Raw genomic sequence first — 24,094 nt, forward strand, 5'->3', positions numbered from 1 at the left:
ACTTGCTCTCATCCTCACTCTTTCTCTCTATCAAATCTCTTTTTAAAAGATTTTATTTATTAATTTATCGGGAGAGGGAACAAGTAGGAGGAGGGGCAGAAGAAGGGAGAAAAAACCTCTTTTTTAAATTTTTATTTATTTATATATATATATTTTATTGAAGTTCGATTTGCCAATGTATATTATAACACCCAGTGCTCATCCCATCAAGTGCCCCCCCCCTCGGTGCCAGCAGACTTCATGCTGAGCACAGAGCCACATGTGGGGCTTCATCCCATGACCCTGAGACCATGATCTGAGCCAAAATCAAGAGTCCAATGCTCAACAAACTGAGCCACCAGGTGCCCTGAGACTATGACGTTTCTAAAAGAAAAGATCCTATCCAGAAATTCCACTTCTGGGAAATAAAATCACTATGTTGAAGAGATAACTGCACCCCCATGTTCATCACAGCATTATGTACAACAGCCAAGACATAGAAACAATTGGCAGATGAATGGATAAAGAAAATGTAAGATACATGTATGTAATTACATATATGATTTGTATATATGAGTATGTATAATTTTTATATGACATATATAATGAAATACTTCCCAGCTATTAAGAAAAGAAGGCAATCATGCCACTTGCAATAACATGGATGGACCCTGAGCGATTATGCTAAGTGAAATAACTCAGAGAAAGACAAGTACTACATGATCTGCTTATACATGAAATCTAAAAGAAACTCACAGAAAAAATATCAGGCTTGTGGTTTCCAAATGCTGGGGGAGAGGAATGAGAATTGCATGAAGGTGATAAAAAGGTATGTACTTAACAGTTGTAAGATAAATAAGTACTGGGGACGTGATCTATGGCATGATAACATTGCTGTCTGGTATCTGCAAGTTGCTGAGACAGTAAATCCTAAAGTTTTCATCACAAGGAAAAAATACTATAGCTTTCTGAGAAGATCGACGTTAACTCATTGTGGTACTCATTTCACAATAGAGGTAGGTCAAGTAGTTATGTTGTACACTCTCAGCTTACACGGGGCTGCATGTCGACTATTTCAATAAAACTAAGAAAAGAGGAAAAAAGAGAAAATCCTATAGTCTCAGCGAATTATCAATATGTCAATTTGTTAAAGATTTTGCCAAATTTCATATCAGTTTTTTTTGACAAGTTATAACTTTTAGTGTGCTATACAAGCAGCAGGCAGGCTCTTCCACAACTGATGCTTCTTTCACACTGACATCTTTTTAGAAACTTAGAGATGCAACAGAAGATTGGCAACTCTTATTGATAACCACTCCACCTTGGTCTATGGAGAGAAGCTGATTATGTGTGAATTCACCTAGATTCATCGTCATTAGTGTACGTACCGGATATCACATTTAAGGTACTCAAAACGGAGATGGGCTTCAGGTTCCTTCTCTGCCATCTTAACGATTTGAAGGCAATGCTTAAAAAGCAGGAACTAGACCTGTCTGCTACCAAATGCAAGGAGCTACACGTTCCCCCTTTCATCGTTTTCAGATGGATAATTAAATAATCTGGTGCTGCTACCTGTCATCTCAATGCTCATCAAGGCTGATCTAATCAACCAGTTACAATAGTTACATGCTGGCTCCAAGGCAATGACCATCCTAAATAGCTAAGAATAAAGTGAAAAAGGGTAGTTGTTGGGGGCTCCTGGGTGGCTCAGTCCATCTGCTTTTGGCTCAGGTCATGATCCCAGGGTACCGAGATTGAGCCCCTACTTCTCCCTCTCCCTCTGCCTGAAACTCCCCTGCTTATGTTCCTCTCTCTCTCTTTCTCTCTCTCTTTAAGAAATAAATAAAATCTTAAAAAAAAAAAATTCTGGCAGGTGAGTGTGGAGATTTGCTTGTCTTACAGCCATCCAAGACAAGCCTCCTAAGCAAGTTCCCTTGCTTATCAAACCTACCACCTACCAATGTGGAGTGGCCTGCTCTTTCTTTGGTCTCTCCCTGCCCTCGGTGTATAGGGGCTAATTTGCAAACCAACCGTAGCTGAGATTCTATGTAATTTTCATTTTTTAAAAAAGTGAGTCAAAATTAATTATTCTAAAACCAAAAATAATCATTTTTGACAGGTGGCCTCCAATATTTAATTGGCAAGGATCTGTCAATTCTCCATATGGAATCCAATCTTTCCATTATGCAGGGTTGCCTTTTTCTCACTAATCTTCATCTGATTTTTATAAGGAGCTAAATGTCTTTGAATTAGTTAACCCGTGTGCATTACACTGAAACTATCTTCGAGCTACCACAGGCAGCTGGCAATGCTTCATCGGAAAATCCTCCAAAATAAATTGGTATGGGATTGGTACAGAATTGGGCTTTGGAACCTCAATGGGCCATGGTCATAAAAGATCAAGTCGAACCCAAACCTTGTCAACCTGTACTTCAGGCCGCCTTGATATCAGCGAGTGGCTCTAATTGTTATTGTAATTAGCTCTTCTTCCTTTGACCTGTTTATCTAACTAGTGTATCCAGTTATGGGTGAAGTGCTTTTTGAAGCCATGACCTCAAACTTTTTTAACAAGGTGGGTTATAAGCAAACAGTGATAAGAAAAATAATAGCTCCTACTGACTACGAGCCGTTTATATCTTAGACTTTCAAGAAGAGGCCCATGGAGAGTACCCAGTGTTTTAGTTTAACAGTGGAGATGCAGGGTAGTTAGGCAAGTTAAATTAGTGTCAGGCTAAGGTGAATCTATAATTTCTGATTCTCTGTTTAATATTCTCTCCACTATCCCAGGATGCTGCTTGGGTCAGGCGCCTCTGATGTTTCAGGGCAATGGTTCCGACTCTCATCTTTGACAGACTGGATGGCTGGAGTCCCATCCTCCATGAGAATGTCACTAGAAACCGTGAAGGTAAGACTTCCCTTTCTCCCACTCTGACCCTTTCACAGGCCTGCAAGATTTCTAAACAACGGTTCCTTTTTGATGTTGTTCAGACAAACAAAAAAGTGTAGATTTGGGTTTTCAAGAACAAATAATGGAAAAAAAAATAGTTCATAATGTAGTTAAATGCCCATATCCCATTCACACAGTTTGCAGTTGCATTTACATAGACATTAGGAACCTGAGAGTTGTTTTAAGTATCCGTGGCTGGCAAGAGAGAACAGAAGGAATCCAAAATTAAAGGATTAAATCCACCCAAGGGGCTAGTATCAAAAGGAGACTCCTCTCGTTCTCTGATAAAGACTTCCAAAGTGAACAACAGCCAAGGCTTTCTCCCCTACCTCCTATCAGAGATCGTGTCCCTAATTTTAAAAGTCTAATAGTTCTGGCCTTTTTCTGGATCCATCTGTGCAATATCTGGACTCTCTCTGCCAAAGAAACTCAGGGTCTGGTTTTATTCAATTGTACTTTGCTCTGCGCTTTCTTTTTATGTGCCCTTTAAATGGTTATTTTGACTATAGTTCTCATCAAACAAAAGATGTCTATCTTTTATCATTGGAAGATACTGAAAGCAACGTTTTTTTTTTTGTTGTTTGTTTGTTTTGTTTTTTTTTTTTTTGTCCTCACTGTCTCTCAAAGCATTTACAGCCATTATATAATGAGAAGAGAAATTCTGCAGGGACCAGCTACCATAAACATGTGCAGGTGAAAGATATACGTGTATATTTTATATTTGATAAGTTCAGTTCCACATATGAAAAGGCCTAAGTAAATTTATGATGTTCTATTGCAAGCTATGTGATGTTTATGGGCTCTGGGGGAAAACTTTTGCTTCTTCATATCAGATGTATATTGAACAAAAGACAGTTTGCCTTCCAAATGCACCTGATCGGACTGAACGTCTAAGCAGTACTTTGAAGGGTACTCCAATGTCTCAAAATGGATTTGCTTCACCTAAGTCTCTTCCGTCACGAGGTTAAAGAGAGATGAAGGTACTGTGCACAGTTTTATTAGGAATCCTGTGGTGTCATATGCAGATTAAGTGATTAGAAAATGTAGCCTGCCATGATCTGGAGTTGAGAATGGTGGAGATGAGTGGGTGTCATTAATGGTGCCCACACGAGCTCCTCCCAGGACAGAGGTGGAGATGGTGATGCCACGGGCAGACGAGAGAAGTGGGAGGACACCACAGGGATACAGTCTTCGTTGGCCCTGGTTGATGAGAAGTCTTGGGTGTTTTGCAAGAAGGTTAAGGGAGCTATCTCTGGGGAGCCTGTGTGGGTTTGAACTCAGCTCCTCAAGTGTACAAATGATCTTCTCTTAAACAGGAGATTTCTTAGTCTCAGTGGCCTCATCTGTGAAATAGGAAAACAATCACAGCCACCTCATAGAGTTGTTGAGATTGAATAAGAAGCGTACATAAAGTTCTTACTCAGAGACAGCCTTACTAAATAGTAGTTACAAAGACAGACTCTAGCCTCAGAGTGCCCAACTTTTCAACATAACCTACTACTTACTATGTGCAAGTCTCTTAAATTCCAGCCTCAGTTTCCTCTTTAGGAACATGGAGATGGTAAATAATAATAACAGCATTGTTGCATGGATTCCAGTAGTTAATTTACATAAAGCACTTAGAAAAGGGCCTAATGCATGGTAAGTGCTCAAAAATATTAGCTGTTATTATTAGAGTTCCTGAAAACGTTAGCTGGAAAGCCTCCAGGGCCAGAGACACAAGTGTTCACGTTCAAGCATTTGCATACCTCGTTCCCACAGCAAAGGGCAAGGGGAACATCCTCCCCACCTTTCTATCAGTGCCCCTTGTCTAAACCTATTTGCCCTGCTCCGAGGAGGAAGGGGGTGTGCTCGCTTTGGCTGTGGGGGAACGGGGATTCCTGACCCATCCTGACCCATCCGTGTAGCCACACCTCAGGAATGTGGTGCACATCGCCCTGCAAGCTGGGAGATCGGATGGTTGCAGGCACATGCGTTTTCCTGCACAGTATGTTGAAGGGCCGTCTTTTGCCTGGACTATGTCTAAGAGGTCTTACTTAGACTTTCATCTTTATTCATGGAGTCAACAGGTGTGGTCCCTGCTGCTGGTGCGCAGTCATCTGTGGCTCGGCACTTGACAAAGGTGATTTTACCGGATGATGAATCTTACTGAATGCTACAGCTAACAACTCTATTGTCTGTAAGTGGATAGGGTTTGAGGTACAGCCAGGTGTAGCAGTCCTGAGACGAGACAATCCTGCAGGGTGTGTTACCAGTGTAATAAAGCATGTGCTTGCTGTCAGTAATATTTATCTCTTTAAAAAACACACGTGGTTGGCAATACAGCGTTTTGAATCGTGGCCTATTGAGCCCTTGAACTCATAGCTTCAGCTGTTTCAATATGATGAGCAGCTTACTGAAATGTCAGCCTTTCTCACGCATGACTCAAGGACATCCTGAAAAATAGGTCTGTGTATGTGTGAGGAGGGAGTGAAGTGGCTTGAATAAGGAAGGAGCCGGATTTCAGTAGAAATCTAGCTGCGGAGCTAGATTTCAGTAGAAAGCAATTCCCCGAGGAACTTTTACTATTATTGGGGTTCATCATCCATACAACTTGACTTTTTTCCCCAGAGAAAAAAGGACCTACGATCTAGCAAAACGGGGTGTCTGTAAATTTCTCCTAAGTTTCTCAGTAGCAAAACTTGTTCTTCATCCCGTTGTAATTGCCATTTTGCCAAGGTAAGAGAACTTTCTATATAGTTAATTTGCTGCAGGTCTTCCCAGGCTCAGAATGCAGCCCAGGACTCTCTGCTTTAACTGAACAATCAGATGGTAAAAGAATTGCTCTGGCCGTTTGCTGTGTGAAGTGAATATTTTTTGATGATAAAATAAGTAATTCCATATGTACATGAACTGTTAGTATTTGATTCCTGTTTCTCTTGTAATGTCCTTGGTCTTTTCTTTTGAATCAATTAGGTCAGTCTCAGGGGAATACAAAAAAAAAAAAGAGAAACAGAAAGAAAGAAAAACAGACCATAGTCGAAGCCAGAACACTCTAATATTGTCCACTCAACATATGGTGTTTATAGATCTTGAAAACAGAGTCAGGACGAATGCTTCAGCTTAGAAGGCTCTCTCCACATCAGAGATGGTTTTAATTTGTTAGCTTTTTAAATCTTTGGTCCTGGAGTAGTTCTTACTACAGTCAATAAAATGGTTAGTGAAATGAGGGTAAAATTCCATAATTACGTTCATTAAATAAGATTTGTATGCCCCCACTGGCATGCAAATATGCCACTTTGTACTGTTTTTTACATGTAAATAGATATGTATATATAGGTATACATATTATTTATGCATATAAAAAAGAAATATATATATCAGGAGGATGGTAGATTAGCCAAAGATAGAGGACTTACCTCGCAATTCCACACCTCTTTTAAGGCACAATGTGAGAAGTTGCCATCCCAAGGTACAACTAGCTAGAAAATCTTTGCTCCCAGCTGACCTTTGACTCCACAGGAAAGTCCGCCCTCTTCCCAAACCCTCTTGGTCCAGACAGCCCAGCGCAGATGGCCTGAGCGGTTCTGTCGAGCCAGCTGGTGAGAGCAGTCAGGCAGACATCTGCAGGTGAAGTCCGGGAGGGAATCACGGCTGGAAGGTCATTGAAAGTCGATGCACAGAAAGACTGTTTCCCCGGCAGCAGAAATTACCCTGTAAGACCTATGCAGGCTCATATAGGCAGTAGACCAAGGGCAACGTATACCACATGCTTAGACTATCTCCAGAAGGGGATCCAGGGCCTGGTGACTATTTAAATCCCAAACACCTGAATCATATCTGACTCTAAGATGATAACAAGCTTTCACCTAAGGTTCTGAGCACAAATCAGCCCTAAGAACAAGGATGTTAGCACATTAAAATCACATGGGGAGTTGTTAAAAAAAAAAAATGCCCACCTAGGCTATACCCTCAACCAATTAAGTTGAAAACTCTGGGGGTGGATCCACGAATCAGCACCTATCTCCAAGGAGCCTCTGCAGAGCGCAGGGCCCAGGCAGAAAGGACCACTCCTAAAAGAAGGCCTGGAGTGTTTTCTCAGTGTGATGAGTTGGGAGAGGTGGAGACTGAACTCTGAACTCCCAACTCCCAAAATTAAAACTTAAGGTAACGCCTATAGAGATGTCATCTTCTTCCAAGAGATTGTATTTTAAGGAAAAGAGAATGGGGCTGAGTCTAGAGACCTGATTATGAGCCCCAACTTTGCCAGTCACATCAACTGAGAAGCTCAGTTTCCCTGTCTGTAGAATAAGAGTTGGATAATTGATCTCCAAGGTCCTCCCTCCTATTACTGTTGTCAGATTGTAGTGTAAAACTTTGCACATCTATGCTTTTCTAAAATCTGTTAATTGATTTTTCCTGATGATTAGAACATAAGAATATGTAATTTTCCCTACCCCTCCTTTCCAAATATCATGTCATTGTATATAAAACACTTTTAAAAATTAAAAAGATACAACCCTCTTCTCATCATTTCCATTCAGCATTATATGGAAGATTCCAACCAGGGCAACTAGAGAGAAAACAGAGTTATGAAGCATGCAGATTGGAAAAAAAAAAACTTTTTATTTGAAGTTGATATAATTGTCTATGTAGAAAATCCAAAGAATTTACCACCCCTCCTCCAAAAAAAAGACTATTGGATCTAATGAGTGGCTATAAGGTCAACATTCAAACATCAGTTGTATTTTTTATTTAGGCACTGAAACCTCAGAAATTAAATATTTTAGGCACTATATAAAAGGCATATATAAAACAAACAAGTAAGCTAGAGATAAATCTAACAAAAGTTGTATGATAAATCTACTAAGACATGTATGTTAAAACTACAGAAACACTGATGAGAGTAATCAATGTATATGGTGTTCATGGATTAGAAGGATCAAAGTTGTCAAAAGGCCAATTCTTTCCAAACTGATCTATATAGATTCAATGCAATTTCAATCAGTAACCAAAAAACGGTTTTAGTTGAAACTGAAAGGCCAATCCTAAGATGTATGTAGAAATGCAAAGGACATGGAATAACCAGAACAATTTTAAGGGTAAAATAAAAAAGTTGAAGCATTCACAATATCTAATTTTGAGACTTACTATAAAGCTTCAGTAATCAGGACAGTGTAGCAAGACAAATTTGGCTTTGAGGGTTAGGTGGGGGCCAGAAGAGATGGACTGAAGAAGATACCTGAGTCATACTACATGTGCCTGTTAGTCTAGGCAAGGACTCCACCCATGCACTGGACCCATTTTTGTAAATAGAGTTTTATTGGAATACAACTATGCATGCTATTTGCATATATACTGTCAGTGACTGTTTATTTTCACAATGTCCAAATTGAGTACTTACAATAGAGTCAGAGGCCATATGGATTAGGTTGCCAGATTTAGCAAATAAAAAATATAAGGAGCTCAGTTAAATTTAAATTGGGAGTAAGTTAAAAAAATATTTTTTATTATAAGTATGACCCATGCAGTAATTAAGACATACAAAAAAAGTGATTTATCTAAAATTCAAATTTAACTGGGTATCCTGTATTTTATCTCTATATATGAACTCAATGGCTCAAATTATTTACTCTTTGAAACTTTATAGAATAAGTTTGCCAACTGTGTGTTTAAGTAAAGAAGAAAACTTTCTTTAAAAATTAATTATATTGCCAGTATTTTAAATCATTTGCAATTAATTGTTCTATCATTAACATAAGTTACAAAATTAAAGCATAAGTGTATATTTAGCTTCTTTTAGCTACCAAGGTTAAAATTATGACACCTAACATTCTAACAAGTTCACTAAATTTTTCACCAGTTTCAAAACTCCTAGTAGACCCATCTAAATAGGGGCATATACTGTAATTTGGAGCAATCACAAATGTACACAGCAGATTTACCTAGGATGCTTTTGGAAAAATACAGATTCTTAGGCTCCAGCCCCAGAAATTCTGATTCATTTATTCCTAAAATAAAACCGGAAATATGTTTTTTATTGTTAGAGTTAATGTTATTCTAATGTTCAAACGGGAGAACTGGTGACTTGCAGTGGGGGGTTGCATACGTTAACATGCATCAGAATCAGCTGGAGGGCTTGTTGAAAGACAGTGCGGGGCCCCAACTCCAGAGTTTCGGGATCACTAAGTCTGAGGTGGGACTCAAGAATGTCTAACAATTTTTCCAAGTGATGTTGTTACAGTTGGTTTGGGGACCTCATTTTGAGGAAAACAAAAATGCTTTCCAGAATTTTATGTAGTTAATTTGTGGCTTTCAAGTTCAGATCTAGATTATTAATTAAATCGATAAAATACAGTGTAATGGAATTTCATTACCACAGAATGGATTGTATTGCTGGTTATTCCCCCATACTATCAATTTACCTAAATGAAGAATGACAAGATTTTTACATCTGTTTTTCTTTTTTCTTTTTAAGGATTTTATTTATTTATCCACGAGAGACACACAGAGAGAGAGAGAGAGAGGCAGAGACACAGGCAGAGGGAGAAGCAGGCTCCATGCAGGGAGCCCGACGTTGGACTCGATCCCGGGTCTCCAGGATCACACCAAAGGCGGCACTAAACCACTGAGCCACCCGGGCTGCCCTACATGTGTTTTTCAAACAATGTATTGTCATAACCCAGGATGTTCAAATCTTATCAAAAAGTTTTGAGAATGTGATCAAACCCATAAGTCTTAAATATGCCATGGAAAGTTTATTGTAAGAACTACCTACTAATAAACTGGCTCAGCAGAGCCATCTCACTTCTTTGAAGAAGTTAGCAAATTAACCCTAAAGCTCATGTGGAAATGCAAAAGAACCAAAATAGCCAAAAAATTTTGGAGGCAAGAACAATGTCGGAGGATTCACATTTCCCAATTTCAAAACTTACTAGAAGTCTACAGTAAACAAAAGAATGTGGTACTAGCATAAGAAGAGACATATAGAATAATGGAATATAATTGACAATCCAGAGATAAACCCTCATATTTACAGTCAACTGATTTTGACAAAGATAGACAATTAAATAGTCTTTTTAACAAATGGTGCTGGAACTGCTGGGCATTCTCATGGCAAATAATACAACTGGACCTCTATCTCACACCATATACAACCATTAACTCAAAATGGATCAAAAAACTAAACCTAAGAGGTAAAGATTATGAAAATATTAAAAGAAAAGTTAGGTGTAAATTTTTGTAACCTTGGATCAGGCAAGGGTTTCTTAGCTATAGACAACAACAAAAGAAAAGTTAGATAAACTGGATGTCCTCAAAACTAAAAGCTTTTGTGCTTCAAAGGGCACTATGAGAAAGTGAAAAGACCACCCACAGGAGGAAATTTTCGCAAATCATATATCTGATAGAGGACGTGTGTCTTGAGTATAAAGATAGCTACTAAAACTCAATAATAAAAAGACAAATAACCCAATTAAAAATGGGCAAAGGAAATAAAAAATTTAAAAAAGGGGGGGGGGCATCCCTGGGTGGCTCAGAGGTAGCGCCTGCCTTTGGCCCATGGCGCAATCCTGGAGTCCCGGGATCAAGTCCCGCGTCGGGCTCCCTGCATGGAGCCTGCTTCTCCCTCTGCCTGTGTCTCTGCCTCTCTCTCTCTCTCTCTCTCTCTCTCTCTATGTCTATCATGAATAAATAAAAAATTAAAAATAAATAAATAAAAAATAAAAATGGGCAAAGGATCTGTGTAGACAGTTCTCCAAATATCCAATAAGGACACGAGAAGATACTTAGCATCGTCACCCAACAGGGAGATGAAAATCAAAACCACAGTGAGATACCACTTCACAGCCACTGGGATGGCAACAGTTAAAATACACACCACACACACAGCAGAAAGAGAGAGAGAGAGAGAGAGAATAACAAGTATTGGAAAGGATATGGAGAAATTAGAACCATTATACATCACTGGTGGGAATTTAAAAGGCTGCAGCCACTTTGAGAAACACTCTGGAAGTTTCTTGAGAAGTTAAACATTGAATTACCATATGAGCCAGCATTTCATTCCTAGATATTTATCCAAGAGAATGAGAATATATGTCTACACAAAAACTTCTACGAGAATGTTGATAGCAGCATTATTCATAATAACCAAAAGGTGGGAACAACCAGATATCCATTAACTAATGAATAAATAAATAAAATGCAATATACTCCTACAATGGAATATTATTCAGCAATATAAATAAAATATTGATACCTTGCTACAATATGGTTGGACCTTGAGAACATGATACTAGGTTAAAGAATCAGTCTCAAAGGATCACGTATCTTACGCGACTACTTATATATGAAACGTCTAGAACCGGCAAAAGTATAGAGTCCAAAGTTGACTGGTGGAGGTTGGTAGGAGTCTGGGGAATTGGAGGGTGATGGCTAAGGGGTGTGGGGTTTCTTCTCAGGGCCATAAGAATGTTCTAAAATTGATTGTGGTGATGGATACACAACTGAACATTCTGAAAGGTGCTGAATTGTACACTCTAAAAGAATAAAAGTCACTAAAGCTTTTAAAAGAGAACTACTAATGTTAAGGAAATTTTCTTGAAATAAAATCTATTAGACATTTTGAGGTTCAGACACCAAGTTCTATTTTCTAATTCTATTTGAAAACATGTTCTTAAATTTCCACTGAACTGACTGTTTCTTGCTTAGTTAATTTTGTAGTCTTTGTAGTAAAACTTCAGTACCACATATTTCCACTGTTTGTGCAAATAAGCAGCCTTTGCTTCAAATGGATGTTTCTATTAACACTATGCCTAATTATTGAAAATAAACATGTGCAAATATGAGCTTCTGCTGACTGCCTCTCAACCTATCTTTTCCTCCTGCTGATTCATGCTGAGGGGCCTCGGCTTCCTGGAGCTTGCCAGGGACCCTGGTTTGAATGAACATGCCCTTAACTGGCAGTAATGTATGGAGTCCATCTTGAGAATTTAAATGTTTTCATCATCCTGATAAGACAAAGCATAAACATATATACATAATAAAACAAATAAGGAAAGCTCCATTCAAAATAGAAAGCTCAGCTCATGAAAGACTGCATTTTAAGATAATCCTCTTGTTTAAAAATTGATGAATGCAAGCAGAACCCAGAATCCCAAACCAATGTCCCAAACCCAAAGGAATGAATGGTGTGTTTGTATCAGCACGACAGATTATTTAAATAAATTTTTAAAAATAGCCAGGCACCTAATAATTTCGGTTAACAATATTGGCAATTTCTGAAGTGCGGTCAAGAGCTTGTTTTCTCCTTTTTGTTTTCCTTTTAAGTTTTCAAGGCATTAATCAACTTCCCTTCCAATAATTTATATTTCACACCATTTTTGAGAGTGTCCCAGATTTCCAACCCTTACTTTCACACATTGTATCAGTACCATTCTAATACCAGGCAGATTAAGCATCATGAGTGAACGGAAATTGTTCTCACAGACACAGTACATAATCCTTGTAGGTTTCTACCAGGTGGAGCACGGATATTCCTTTGTAATAGAAAAGATTTAAGTCAATATATGGATACCAGTGTATGAGATAAAATATTGTATTATCCCTTCTGTGATGAAAAACATGAACATGAAAGAATTTAGCAAGATAATAGATGCCAAAGGATCCTGTAAATGGCAAGGTATTATCCAAGGAGTAGTTAGTACTGGTAACATTAACAGTAATAATTTCTGAGAACATATCCACTGTTACTCGTCTGCAAGCTGCATGGGTCAAGGAATTCTTAAGACAAACATGTCAATCTATAGAGTTCCAAAGACATGAAATTCGAAATCAAATCAAATTTACTCAGATTTGGAACCACAGCACATTGCCATTTTCCTAGAAAAGAAAATATATTTTGTTTTCCAACATGATTTAGTGGTAAGATTCTTCCACTGCTGAACCTGCGGAGACCTAGAAGATCATCAATAAACAGTGATAAGGAAGTTCACTCCCAAGGAAAGGTGCCCAGCCTCTGCTAATGAGATTTCCTAATGCAATACTGAGCCAAATTTGATTTTATTTCATTTAGTGACTTTGCAGCCTCTGAATAAAAAAGTTCTTGCAAACTTCTGCAATTTAATAGCTACCAGGGTGATCAAAATGGGGTTTTCAAGTAAATGCTTTAAGAAAGTTGAGAATGAATGCCCTTTCTTTGTAATATTTGTTTTCTGGGAAAAGGTTTAGTAACTTAAAGTTCAATTATCTGGAAGAAAGGGAATCTTTAATGGTAAAAAGATTTTTAAAAAGGGCTTCTGGATTTCAACTGATCCCTTCTTCCTCCCTATGAACTTATAGCTGCGAATGATTAAGAAGACTTTTTAAAACTTACTATTTTATATAAAGGTAGAAATAGAGCTGATAATAATTATGTAAGCCCCAAGCTAAAAACTGATTTCAAAATACTTTGAGGCCCACATACTCCTATCTGTTCACTTTGTGATTAAAAAACAAACAAAGACTAGGTTGAACAATTCCTCGTGTCTACAGTTTTAGACCATCACGTAATTTTTCTTTTATTTTTGTTAGATGAATAATAAGTACTTGTAATTTTTCTGAGGTTCTCTTCTCCAAATTTTCAACAATTAAATTTTTAGAATTAATGACTTAATGTTTAGACTAAAAATCCTGAAGATGGTTGGTTCACTATGGATCTGCAAGAAAAACTCCTCAAAATATAGAACTTTCTCTTATTTCTTCAATAAAATAATATCGTATTCCATAGAATCCAAGCCTCCACAAACTGCAAGAAACACAAATGTGTATATGCATTAAAAAAAAAACAAAAAACAAAACAGGGATCCCTGGGTGGCGCAGTGGTTTAGCGCCTGCCTTTGGCCCAGGGCGCGATCCTGGAGACCCGGGATCGAATCCCATGTCGGGCTCCCGGTGCATGGAGCCTGCTTGTGTCTCTGCCTCTCTCTCTCTCTCTCTCTCTCTCTCTCTATCATAAATAAATAAAAATTTAAAAAAAACAGTTAAATTGTGGCATTGTGCTTCTGACAATGTAACACTTCTATTTTATATTTAATTGAATATATCATTGAAACTTGGATGTAGATATTTATCACCATATTCTTACACAGAAAGGAAAATATAAGCAAAATAAATCTATTACGGCTTTAGTAAATCTAGGCATGTGACAGGCAGTCCCGTAACATCCATCATCAGTAGCAAACATAACACAGCTTCTTCTTTGAGGCATCTTCCTTTCTAAGATTCCCACAAAGCATGTGGTTATTGGATAATAAGAAAGTGTGAAATTGTGGGTATTCCTTCAGAGATGAATATTTGCTTCACTGTATCGCATTTACGCTTCACTACCCTGTTTCTGCGTCTTTCTGTTTCAATGCCAAATCAGAGTGTAATATGCTTGATACCATTTTGCATAGCATTTATGCTCAACGCACTTACCAGACTCGATTGGAAGAAGATCGGCAATGACCAAGTTCAGACATAAGCAAACAACAACTACTATGTCATGATTGGCCCCTGACTATCGATTGTAAGGTGCATGCTGATTTTCAAGATGTTAAAATGAGAAGACAGGTGAATCTTAGAATTGATGGAATCCAGTAAAATCTCTTATATCTGTTTCACGCTGGCTATAGCATGAACTTGGTAATGAGGTAGACATGGATACTGATTCAGTCATTTAATTACTACGTGATGCTGGGTAAATTACTTCACCTCTCTAAACTTTAGGATTCTCATTTAAAATGAGTTTTGTTTACTGAGCCATCAGAAAGGATGAATACCCACCATTTGCTTCGACGTGGATGGAACTGGAGGGTATTATGCTGAGTGAAGTAAGTCAATCGGAGAAGGACAATCATCATATGGTTTCACTCATACACAGAATATAAGAAATAGTGAAAGGGATTATAAGGGAAAGGAGGGGAACTGAGTGGGAAATAATTAGAGAGGGAGACAAACCATGTGAGACTCCTGACTCTGGGAAACAAACAAAGGATTGCGGAAGGAGAGGTGGGGAGGTGGGGGGGTAACTGGGTGACGGGCACTGAGGAGGGCACTTGATGGGATGAGCACTGGGTGTTATAATAATGTTGGCAAATCAAACTTCAATAAAAACAAATTAAAAATAAATAAAATAAAATGAGTGTTGTAGTAGTAGCTATGATACAGAATTGTTGTAAGGATTAAACAATATAATTTCTGCATTAACTACTCGTTAAATATTAGGTACTAAGATTTTCACCATGAGCACTACCTGTCTGAGCTTTCACAACGAGCTTTGAAATGTGAATGACAATATTATCCCCATTTTGCCACTGGGGAGAACAAAGTTTAAAGAGATATAATCTTCCCAGGATCACACAGCTAGTAAGTGACACGGTGGGAATATTAGAGCTTCCTCCATATACTGCACCCCGCCCCCAGACTGAAAGTGGTATATGTCCATAAATGTCCTATTCCCACTCAAAAAGTTGAATTCACTTGAAGAAGATCAAAATGCTGTGAGCATTGTGGATTCTTTTGGTTCTCTGGAAGCCCACTCCTCTTTATTCTAAGAACAATACCCCTTCTCAATTTTTAAACCATGTGCTTTGAATTGGGCCTCAATTCCAAGTTCCAGGGATGGAACAGAAGGCCTGGATCTAACCAATCCGAATTTTGAATTCCCCTGGCTGCAGAGCTTGAACCAGGAATAGGCACTTAACTCAAGCCAACTAAGTCAGAATAAATCAGAACTAGTCTCAGGACTTTAATTTGAATAACCAGAAGAGATATTTAAACAGAAAGGACATTTCCCCTCTCTGTTTGGCTTTAACTTAAGGAGGTGTGAGGCTGGAGCAGCTGCTGCCATCTTGTGACCACATGGATCCGAAAAATGAAGCCAAAATGTGGAAGAAAGTATGGCCAAGCTGGGCAACAGATAGACACCATCTATTAAATCCAACATGTGAGCTTCTAAATTCAACCACGCTTGCATTTAGTTCTACTTTTTAATTTTCAGTTATTTGAGACAGTAAATTTCTTTTCTCTGCACAAATTATAACCTTGGCCTTTTGAGCAAGGGCTTTAAGGTAGGGCAGCATGAGCCAAAAAGGGTATGTGTTTGACAGGCACCATGACTGCCAGGTCCGATACATGATTCTTTATTTTCATTCTGAAAAAAGCAAAATTAGCCAAACAGTAATGATTGACCATCACCAGTGTGCAGTGAACACCATTCTAAGAACAGTAAACAAATGTTTACTATGTCAGTTTCCATGCCACTGGCCAAGCACCCTGAGGGCTTTCTGTATTAATTTATAGTAAGCAACACTGTGGGAAGCTTTGGTTTGAATATATTTAAATATCTTGTGATGTGAGTGACATACATATGGAATTGTTTATTTCAACATAGCTAAGTCCACTCTGATTGGTGTCATCGTGCATTTGGAAATGGTTGACACCGTGCAATTACATTTGCTGTCTTTTAATACTCTAAAATCTGACTAGTCAGAAACCCAAATGCACTTAATCCAGCTAGCTGGTTGCAATAATTTATTTAGACTTATAAAATCTGTCTAAATAGGCTACAGAAGAAAATCTAGGTTCATCAAAGCAGCACTAGCACTAATATTCGAATATTAGTGCTAGAAAGGGCAAAATGGTAAATTCAAGCATCGCTTTTAGGTAGATGGTTAATTTTCTTTGCTAAAAAATAAAATAATATTTATTGAGAAGTTTAGGATCTCTAAGATTCTTCCAGGAGAAATCAACAACAGATGGGACATTTGTATACATATAAAGAAATCTATATGTCCCCACATTTTAGGATTTCCACTAGCAGAGGAATTACAGTACTATTTTGATTTTCACATTCCTTTAACATGCTGACTTAAGTTGTTGCTTTAACATAACATTTTTAAACTATCTACTCCCACCACTAATCCACATGTGTTGTAAAAATGTTTGTACACAGAATGGGGTTCCAAAGAGAAACAGATTGTGACTTAACACCATACACATGAAGTTTAGTTGGATTTTATATATAATTATATACAGTAGAGATAATAAATCTGCAAAGGCACATGTGTTCAATAAGTATGAATATTAGCATACACATACACTTCTAATTCATATGTTATTCCTTTTTCTCTCCCATGACAGACAAAAATCCAGGGGGAAAGCATGTCTCTCACTCTGTCACCTCAATAAATGATCCTCACGTACATTTTCTCTTGAAACAGTAGTTGCAACCAAATATTTTCCCCTCGATATGGGAGATGAAGGGTTAAATTAAAGAAGGCTTGACAGCTGGCCCTCCAGTGAATGGGGAGGTTAAAGAACTAGGCAGCTCTCCTTCGTCAGCCCTCAAGGAGCTTTCTGTTTCTCTTTCCTTTACTACCCTTGTTGTGAGGTGCAACTGGTCTATCAGTTACCCGTGAACATTCAGCTGTCATAGGAAGACTTTAGGGATGAGGTGGAGTGGTAGGTGTGAACGGATCTTTATTTCACTGGATGGCTTTTTCAAGCCTTTTCAAACCTCAACCAATAGTGAGAAATATACTTCGCATCACAAATCCATACACAGAAATAGATGTCTAACGAAGCCAACTTCAATGCTGAGGAGCTCTGATACTTTCTATTTTATTTCTTTTGTTCTCTGTGTTTTATTTTCTTTTTTTCAAATGCTAGGTAAGAGCCACGGAATTGATTACATGATCCCTTATGAAGTTATAACCTTAAAGGGTTTTAAAACAGTGTATCTCTGGAGATTAAAATAGCTTAAGCTAGAGAACGCTTACTTCTCCACATGGGTTTAAAATCTGGCTTCAGTACTGATTAACCATGTGACCTCTGGCAAGTTCCCTCACCGCGTGCTCAGCTCCCTCATCCAGAAAACAGAGATAATATTCCCACTTTGCAGGATGATTGTAAGGGTCAATGAGATGCTGGGAAAACCCAAGCCCATTCTCTGACACAGGGGGACTGAAAGGAAATATTAGTTCCCGACAATTCATTAAATCTTCAAAACCAGGATGGGGAGAAAATTTTTCTTAGAAACACTGCTTCTCAAACTCTCTTAAACTTCTCTTTCCTTCCTTCTCAGTCTTGTTCACAAACCTAGAGACAAAACACTTTTTTGCATTGGTCTTCAACTCTAAAGAGGGAGAAATTACTAGAGTAGGGAAAATCTTGTATTTCGGACTTTTCCACAAATTTCTCTGCAGATTAAGTTAGATAATTAACAATGCTTTGGAATATTGGGGGTCAGACTTCAGTATAAACTTCAAAATCCTTGATGTGACCCTCATCCATCACGATCGGACTCTGCTCTTCTTCTCCAACATTGCATTGAACCCCTTCCTTCACCTTCCAGAGTGGACCTGACTCAATCCCATTAGTTGCTGTCTCACCCTGCTCTTAGGCTGTGGATTTTGCAAATGCTTCCTTTGTGCTCGTCTCTTCGCCTCCCTCCAACTCTCCATTCTGCCACTTACCGCCTATGTAGTCTTGGACAAGTTACTCACTAAATATTTCTAAATATACTCTTCTCATTCATAACTAAGAATGATAATACTTACATATGAGGTTTCCTATAAAGACACAATGACATCAGGGTTTTAAATTGCCTAGTACATAATGAGTGCTCAATGAATGATGACTCCTAATATTATTTTTATTTTTATAATGTTTATCAGTCGATGCTGAGTGTACTGGACCTCTCTGTTCCAGCAATACTTTCTGACTCTTCTGAACTAGATTATGCGCACTTTATCCTGAACTCCCCTAGAACCCTGTGCAAATGTCTTATCAGTATTCTTGCACCCTGTTCTAAGTGCAGATTTTCTTGCCGCCTTCCCTACAGAACTGGAAACCCCCTGAGGACAAGAATATGTCATTCACCTTCAAATCTAGACCACCAAGGCAAACTAACAAAGTGTCGGGAACACTATAAGGTTTCCCATAAGTTTGTTTAACTTGTTTGGTGGGTGACAAGAATACAAAAGTTCCATCTCTACTGTATCTTTTAGAACTAAAATACTGTAAGAAAAGAAAGACTAATTGTTGGAATAAATACAGTTCAAAATGAAAATGCTCTTCTTCAATTTCAAAGACATCATGGTGCTAAGGAACTATTTCTTCTTTGTTAGCCTCTTCCAGTTTCTTTAGAAACCTGACAAGTGTGGACTCATTTTTTTCAGCGACTCCAGTGAGTATCTTCATTCATTTAACAATTTATCGTGTGCCGGGCACAGTGGTCTATGTACTGGGGATATAGCAACGAGCCAAATAAAAGTCCACACCCTCGAGGAATTTACATTCCAATAGGCAGAGGTAGTCAAATAATGTAAATAAATATATAAAATATAATGTAGGTAGTAATACAAGCTATGCAGAGAAATAAAGCACAATGAAGGAATACGCAGGATTTCCTGTAGCAGGAAATCCGAGATCTGTTATGATACACTATTTGAGCAAAAAACTGAATGAAGTAAAGGAGTGAAAGATGGGTTTCGGTCTCTTAAGCACTTTTATGCTTAATTCTAAATTTTTCCAGGCTTGAAGATGTTAACAAACTAGGGAAACAACTTTGTCATCTCAAGCAGTTGAAGGGGAGACCACCTCAGATGCCTAAGGTAGCATACCAGGCAAGAGATCTCAGCTCAAACGCTAATTGGATTCTCAGCTATGACCTTGCAGGAACACACTGAACTCTATTTATAATTGCTATGTCAGTGACTCTGTGACTTAGAGAAGGTGCTATGTGGCCTATGGCCCTTTTATGCCAGAAACTTCTTTTATCTATTCGTAAAAGCTTGAACCCTGACCCGCATTGGCTAGGTTACTTGAGTTGATATTTCACTTATTTGGCCACTAAAATTTGTAAAAGTCCTTTCGATCTAACTTAAATAGCTTACACGTGGCCAACTCTTACATCTTTTTCAATACTTCCTATATCCTAAGGCTGCATGGCTCCATTGAGGGTAAAATGATCTTCCAGCCTGATGTTTCTCACTCCACTATTTGTTACCAAGGTCTTTCCACTGACCCAATTTTGTCTTTGAAAACTCACATAAAGTTCATATGAATAGAGTTATTTCCAAACACCTACACTCACTCTGTCACTCTTTAAAACGTCTCCACCGAAGTGCCCTAAGTTGCAAAACACATACAATTTCTCTAAAGGAGACTTCTAACCATGTGCAAGGTTATAGGAAGTATTTGCAGGATTGTAGGGAATTGAACTTGAATAAGAGTTGACATGGGTTGAAATAAACCTGTTTTATCCAGATAATTATCATTGCAAACAGATCAGTAAGTAAGAAGGGAAAGAACTACCTCTGTTGAATTTGTGTCTCCTTTTGCCTAACGGTGAAAATGTCTGACTTATGGGTTAAATAATAAGATTCCTCCTGCTGTGAATACTACAACTTACATTTCTAAGTTCTTTGGGAAACATGTGCATCAATACTATAATAGACTTTATAATAGACTCACATCTTCATGATAGATGTAATTGATGAATTATTACTGTGGCTCAAAATTGATGATGCCGCATTGTTAGTTCTTTCATACAACCTTAGAAATACATGCAAATTCATCTTATATGACTTAACATGCAACAGCATTGATTGCAAATATCTCAAATGCATATATTTTCACTCAAGAGGTACACTATTCCATGTACAGTTTACATGACATAAAAATATTCAGTTAAATCATTTAAAGAATTTCTTCCCATCTTTATTTGCCACTTTTGTACTAAATTTTCACCTTCCCAAACAAACAAATCCTTTAAGAATATATTTATGTGTTAATAGATTTTGGTGGGGTGTGAAAGGGGTTGGGGTTGTGCAGGCAAGGCAGGACAGTAACTTAAATTACAAAAAATAATTACCTTAATTCTTAAATTAGATATGCATGTGCAACACAGCCGCATCCAAACTGAAAATTTGCCTAATAATAAAATAATATGGGAGGTCAGTATCATTCCTCCAATATGTTTAGTGACTTTTTAAAGCTGCTAAAATTGTTAATTGGCTTTTTTTGTGATGTAATAATAACCTGATCAGTATTTCCCAAATTTAACTATTCAGAAGAATCACTAGAGGACAGTCCAGACTTATTGATTCACAATTTCCAGGGAGGAGGGCTGAGTTTCTATCAAGAAAATGAGAGGCATACTTTCATGTTTAGGCATATTTGGGAAACTGGAATAAGTTATTGATGAGTTGCAAATAGAGGCTCAGCATCATCACCTTGCACACGTGCAAATCATTTCTTATAGGTCTTTCCTTTGACTAAAAGCCAGAATCAAGAACAAATGTGATCATTGTTGACTCTTCCCGTTGTAGCAAGAAAAAATGTCCTTCCAATAAATGATATCACAGTCCCTAAAAAAAATTATCTTTGCTTGGAAGTAAAAGTATCTTGAGGATTCACTCTGGATTAGGAGAGCCATGGTAAGAAGACCAAGAGGGGCCTCTCCTTTCCATAAGTCATGAGTCCATCAGAATGAGATAAGAAAGAAAAATTATTCTTTCCATTAGTAAAACAATGTTCCAGTGTTCTCTTTACCCTTTTGTTCAAAGAGAGAATATCTTTGACCTGGTTAGTATAACAGGACCCTTTTGCACAAAACAAAGACAAATAAAACACACACAACTACTAAGTAGGGTGAGAACATTCCCAACACTAGATGAAATGCATATATTTTTCAAAACTCTGATTGCAGGCAGAAGAGAGTTAGCAAGGCAGTGACAGCTTGACATCTCAGAAGGAAGGAAAGCACAGAGAAGTGAACCCCATACTCAGCACCCCACAGGGAAGTTGCTGATTCTCAAGGAGAAACTGAGAAGGTGAACAAAATTCCTGTATCTTTCACAAGGCTGATGTAGGAAAACTGGAGTTCAGGACCCACGATGAAAGGAGGGTCATCAATGTAAATACTCTACCTTTTAGTGGAGACCCCTGAAGGTTACACAGAAATAAAGCCAAACCACAACAAGCTCAGGCCCGCCTTGGAGCTCAGTCATGACGGGACTGAGATGATCCACTTGACTCTAACTGCCAGATGTGGTAGCATAAAACATCTGGAAAAGAACACATACAGAGACTCAAATTATCATTAAGTTAAAAATTACAAACTGTATCAGGAGACGAGAGCTAATAGCCAAATATAAACAAGGTAAACAAGCATACAAATAAAATAGGTAGTAGAAATAGTAGGTAGTAGACCCATGAGTGATTTAGATATTGAGATATTATAAGCACCAGACACAGTCTCTTTAAAAATATATGATTTTGTACAAGGAGAGTGGGTGACAAAATGAAAAATTTCAGCAGGAAAGTGAAAATTATTTTTTTAAAAAACCAAATGCAAAAACAAGAACCCAGTAGGTGGATGGAACAGTCCAGATCCGGGAAAGAAAACAGCCATCAGTAATCTGGACAGAGAGAATTTTTTTTCAGAGATAATTTTTAAATGATTTTTTAAAAAAAAAACTATTCATGAGAGACACAGAGTAAGAGGCAGAGACATAGACAGAGGCGGAAGTAGACTCCCTGCGGAGAAAGCCCAATGCAGGACTGGATCCCAGGACCCCGGGATCACGCTATGAGCCAAAGGCAGACACGCTCAACCACTGAGCCACCCAGGGGTCCCTCGGCAGAGGGAATTTAATAATAGGAAGACTGGTTAACAAGGTATAACTTTACTAATTTATAATATTGTATCGTTGATTAAATTAATAGTTAACTAATTATGAAGTAGGTGAAAGAGCAGGATAGGAACTCTGAAATACGAGACTTCAGAATGGACTACGACACATCCAGTGGGGCCAGGACAATCAAGGGAAGCCATGGAAATGATTAAAACTTAGCAACCTCAGAGGAAGAGCCCGGTGCAGCTGAAACCCTGGCCTCCAAAGGGGAGGCCCTGGCCTGCTGGCCTGGTGTGTCCCCGCCTCGGCCTGAAACTTCTGAGACTGCGAGGTCTCTGGGGGGGAGAACGATGAGGCCAGTTCTGCAAGAGATGGAAGAGCTGCCAAAGCGTTTCAGCGATATTACAAGAAGGCACCTCTAGGAGCGAGGCCCAGAGTATGCTCAAAGAATGTGCTAGAGAAAACAGTCCCATAGTAAGCCCACCAGAGACAAGCAGGAAGAAGCGAGTCCCCTCCTCCTCCACACTTGCCTCCCCCTCCAGTGCAGGCAGAGAACCAGCTGACCAAACAGAACTGTGGTTTGCAGAGCCTCCGTTGAGCCTCCAAAGCAGGGTCCAGAGGAGGGTTTGGAGCTGAGAGGCATTACCGTAATTATTGCCACAGTGGGTGTCACGGTGGGATAACCTCAGCCAATGCCAGCATTTGTTACTTGGAGGCTGGGACCAGAAAAAACATCTCGACAGAAGCTGTAAGGAAAAAAAAAAAAGAGAGAGAGAGAGAGAGAGAGAGAGAGAGAGAGATTATGCAGAGAAGGATATAAATGTCAAGGTCTAAAATACATGTAATTGGAGTTCCAGAAAGAGAAGAGAAGAGCACAGAAGCAATGTCTGCAGGGAATAGGGACCAGCGACTTCTGCAAGGCTGGCACGAGACACCACAGCAGACTCAAGAAGCCTGACAAACATTGGAAACACTCACAGAGGGACACGACAGTGAGACCAAAAACCAGACACCAAGAAGAAATTTTCTAAAAATTTTCCTGGGATGGGGGGAGAGCAGGTTTCTTTTTTCTGCATTCTTTCCATTCCTGGAACAGGTAAGTGACCCTCACCGTGGAGACTGTCACCACCAACCACACTGCTGTCTGTGCCGCAATGTGCTCCATCCATCCCTTTGTCTCATTCCTTTATCCAGCTTTTCAAAAGTGCCTTCTGTGAGGCTCCAGAACACATCTCAGAGACATTCGTACATCTTCACCGTATCAGCCCACTTTCTACAACCCTTGTCTCTAGCTCGTGCTGCAGAAAGAGCCCCCACTCGCCTTCTCTGCACCTGCTCCACCCCAGGTAACCCACTCTTCAGACCACAACCGCAGAAATATTTTTTAAGTGCTAATATCATCTTGTCGTCTGCCTAATGAATCCCTATCAGCGATCTCTGAGGGCTTTGAGGACAGAGGAACGAAATCTTTGCCATGGTTGCTTAGCTTCTCTGTGCCTCAGTTTCCCTATCACCACCTGGAGATGGT

This window comes from Nyctereutes procyonoides, unplaced genomic scaffold (assembly GCF_905146905.1).
Source record: "Nyctereutes procyonoides isolate TBG_1078 unplaced genomic scaffold, NYPRO_anot_genome, whole genome shotgun sequence".
Classification (NCBI taxonomy): Eukaryota; Metazoa; Chordata; class Mammalia; order Carnivora; family Canidae; genus Nyctereutes; species Nyctereutes procyonoides.